General features: G+C 40.0%; 1 long non-coding RNA gene across 1 annotated transcript; it reads right to left on the reverse strand.

The window, feature by feature from the left end:
• Positions 1–1512: 1512 nt before the first annotated feature.
• On the reverse strand, positions 1513–2712 carry LOC125595100. The gene is made up of 2 exons (XR_007330090.1): positions 2033–2712; positions 1513–1788 (listed from the first exon to the last, which is right to left on the reverse strand). It is a non-coding gene; the product is annotated as an uncharacterized LOC125595100 (long non-coding RNA).
• Positions 2713–4486: the final 1774 nt, after the last annotated feature.

Here is a 4486-nt window from a genome sequence, read left to right on the forward strand (position 1 = left end):
AAGGAGGCAAGTAAACATGTTTTGTCTACTCTTGCAGAAACTGAATATCACATTCAGACAAGGATCTGCTCGGCTTTAGGTTCACAGCAAGGGTCAACATATTAGGATCGGACGAGGACATGAACCATAAAGCCGCAGGCAGCTACAACGATCTGGCCTGATTGATTGGCAATAGTATCTGAAAGAAGAACAGAGCAATCCAACTGATATTCATTCACATATATACATACTTGGGTCCAATTTCTGACCTATTTACAAATTCTTGATTATTATCTATACACTATCTTTTACAACCACAAAGAATCAAAGAACCAACTAGCTCCTATAAGTTAGAGACTTCGGTTTTGTATAGTCTTCGATTCAGTGGAAGGAACTGTCCGAGACAGGAATATGTTACCCTTTGAATCTTTCCTGCTGTACCTCTCCACCTCATTTCTCATCACTATGAGGCAGATGAGGAACTATATCTCTGTCATGTGTGATCCTGAAGGTATTAGGCACAAACAAATGTCATGACTTGAACGTTTTCTTCTCTTCATTACATGCAAGCTTACATCTCAACACAAGTCAATTAACAACTTTAAAGGAACCAAAACTGCAGGCCTAACCGTTGAATTGTGGTAAGTGTTGATACTGGATTTCGTACTAAATCCATCCCGCTAAAAGAATTAGAATACCGGTTAGCATTAACTCGAGTTGAGTTTAAACCAGCCCAGAGAGACGTAATATCGGCCCATAGAGCCCGCACGAGTCAAAATGAGATCTTTGGCTTGGATCAAAGACTAAGTCTAAAAGATCCCCCATATCTCGGAAGGTAGCTCATAACTTGAATAATGGAGAAAGAAGTCAAAGCTAAATGTGAGGAACACGTGTAACAAACTCACCAAACTTAGAAGATTCAACACCCTCCTATAAAAGAGGAACGAGATGGCTTTTGCAGGGGGGGCTGGAGCACTTTACTTTCCACAAAAGAAATAAACAGAATCATGAACATTGACACTAAAAATACAAGGAAGAAGACACGTGCTTTCTTGATTATCATCCCACTTCTCCAACATAAATCGAACCAACAACGGGACAAGGAGACGGGATCAACAACGTATTGTTGCTTGCTTTACGGATCAATTACAGCCATGTATTTGATCAGACTAAAATCCTTCTTATCTCACGAGACCTCAACAAGAAGACGAGAGCTCTTCATACGATGTCTGATCTAACGAGATCATATGTAACCGATCCGAGTTCTTATAGATTCATCATCATCGTTCGCAAACGATACAAGACCGATAAATCGACATCTCACCCGAGATGACAATACCGAACTACGTTCAGACTTGATCCCTTGACGGGTACGTAGGCAGCTCGATCCCGAGTTCAGTCACGATCCTTTTTCTCTTCCGAGATCTCGATGTTGTTTGACACGAAGAACAAAGTTCATTTTCGACGAATCGAACCTAATTCTATCATTGTGTTCTGAGGATATTGTCCCCCACGAAGTTCTTTCTTCCCTAGTTTTATATCTCAAACACTATCAAATACTTAGTGTAGATTTTAGGATCTACAGTAAGCACTATAGAAGCCATGGTGAACCTGAAAATGTAGGACCATTATTCATAAATCACAACATGACGCTGCTACTTTAACATTAACGCTATAACATTAACGCTGCTACTTTCTGGAATTACCAAAACATCAATTCATTCAAATCTATTACCAAAGCCTCAGGTGCTCCAACGCCAAACAAAGACGCACGAATCACCAAACCCTTACTACATCTTCTTTTCTTCTCTGCACAACAAAAACCACCCAATTACACAAAATTGAACAGATTCTTACATTATAAAAAAGGAATCAACTTTGTGAAAACAAGTGACATGAATCACTAAAATCCATAGAAATCACAAAAGCAGGACTCACACAACCATCATAAGTCTAAACTTCAAACACAAATTAAGGACTAGCTAATCCAAGTACTCATAAACACAAAAGGGATAGATATGTGACAATAAAACGCAATGGAGAGAATGATTACTCGTAGGTGGTGGTGGTGGGAAGAGGGGTAATGAGAACCTTTCATCTTGGCATCCACGCCGGTGATCTCGCAGCAGTCACATCTCAAACCGGACGGCGTCGTCTGGAACTCCGGGCAAGTCGATGATTTGCTTCGTCGAAGAGAGCCACCGACGATTTGCTTCGTCGTCGAGGAGAGCAACAAACGGTTTTCTTTGTGACTTGAAACTGTTTTTTTTTTCTCTCAACGCGAAGCGTGTTTCTAAGAGGCGTATCTTGTGTCCCTTAATTAAGATACATTGCTTAAGTTAATTGTTTTTTTTTTTTAAGTCTTAAATACTTTAAAAATCAACTTAAGATCCCCGATAATGATGGCCTTGGTTTAGTGGATGAGACTTTATAGGGTATGATACTATGATGTCACTTGGAAAAGTCAAGAGAGAGAAGCTCAATACTGGGAGGGTTAATGGTGTTTCCCAATTAAAATAGTCTATTCCACCTTTTGAGATCTAATTATTGGAGTTAATGGGGACTACTGTTTTATACACGATCTTCTCCTGATTCCTCACCGATTATACTATATGCGTCTAGGTTCACTGAATTAATCTTATTAAGTTTGAAAGTAAAGTTGATTTGCTAAGGCTTATGTTTACACGTCCCTGCCTATGTAAAACTAGTAAAAGTGTTAACTATATGATTCGAATCGCTAATAAACAATTCTAAAAAACAGAAACTACTAACAAACACTTCAAATTCCGCAATGTACAATTTCTACTGTGGGGATGTCACATTTTCTTAATATAGGTTATGATGCATTTATATTGTTTCATAAAGATAGCGGAATTGAATTGACTTCATAATATATCAACGAGTTCTGACTTTTGACTACGACCCTAAAAACAAAAACAATAATAAGTTGAAGATAGTAGTTTTAGTAGTCCAATGAGTTGGGTTCATGGGTGTTATGGACTCCAAAGCCCATGTTATTGCGTGAAACCATTTAGTGGACTAGAGGGATGCGAACTAATGGGCATCTAGTCCGAAACTAAAACTAACCACAACAGCCCTATAATTAGTAGATTTGAGCAATTTTGTCATTTTTAGTTTTTACATTTTAGAGGGCTTTGAGAGTCAGTACAGATTCTTTCTCTCCCAAAGTATCTACGTCGAATGTCACGTCATTAATTCGGTCGACGTCGTGCCGACACTTGTTCCGCTCTACAAAACGCAGCACGTCATTTATTTAGTCACCGTACTGGTTTATTTTCGTTTTTGGCCCGTTGAACAAAAGTGGGCTTTGGTACGTCCTCTGTTCAAGGCCCTGGGAACACGACGACATACGGCGCTAACCCTAGATTCATCCTTCGTTGCTCTGAGTTCGAGTTCGATTTCGGCGGCGATGATGGCGATCAATTGTTCTCTATCTTCCCGTAACGGATAGCGACTTTATTCACATTAATGTCGACAACCACTAAGAGCCGTTCAATGAGTCATTTCCATGTCCGAAGTCTATAATCTCCGCTATAAATAGGTTAGTATTCCCCCTGGAGATCTTGCTTTCTTCCTCTCTCTCTGCTACTCATCTCTCTCAATGGCCAACTCTAGGGTGTTTTTTTTCTGATTCGAAGTCCGGGAGGTGTTCATCGGTTGTGGAGGCTAGGCTGCTGAGATACTGGGAGGCTGATCCAGTATTTGAAGTACGCTGATCCATCGTTTCAATTTGCAGGCTATGCTTATCCAAAGGTCAATCAACGTGTACCGTTTTAACACCTTCAATGAAGGCTCGGTTTATGAGTAAGTGTTTTTGATATCGCCAGAAGCAATCCGAACTTCAAGTTTGGTGATGCGCCTGTCTCTATTAGGTTCACGGAACATACCGTCTTCGTTGGGCTTGCGGAAACGAGAGAGCCGATCCCATGGAAAGGTTTTGCTTTTGCAATTACAACCACCTCATGTTATTTGCCAAGACCAACACTAGTTTTCCAGGTTGAATTGTTTACCATACTTTACAACGGCTCCATATAATGATTATAATTTCATTCACCGCCAAGTAGCCTTAATAGTTGTTTGGTTAGCAGACTTCGTTGGTGATGTCAGGGGCATTAAAACGATTTACAACGAAGAGATCCAGAGTACTCTACGTCTCATGACAATCACAAGGAGGTAGATGACAACTTTGCATTTTTTTAACTACCCGTTACACACATTTGCGACTTGCACGTTTGTTCAAGGATGAAAAACATGGTTTTTGGCCTCTGCAGGCACTTGACTGTCTCCTGAGTGTATTTGACGGGATTGCTGTGCAGAAGGACAACTAAAGGCGCTACTCTCTGATGTAGAACTAAAGATGGTTGTTGCAACAAATATATTTGAAGGTAAGAACGAACTCTCTGTTAAACTTTGTACACTAAGGTCTTGGGGTTAACTTGTGGTCGTGTTAATACATTAGTGAACAAGTTTTTTAAAAGGTCTATAA

This window comes from Brassica napus (genome assembly GCF_020379485.1).
Source record: "Brassica napus cultivar Da-Ae chromosome C9 unlocalized genomic scaffold, Da-Ae chrC09_Random_40, whole genome shotgun sequence".
In the NCBI taxonomy this organism is placed as follows: domain Eukaryota; kingdom Viridiplantae; phylum Streptophyta; class Magnoliopsida; order Brassicales; family Brassicaceae; genus Brassica; species Brassica napus.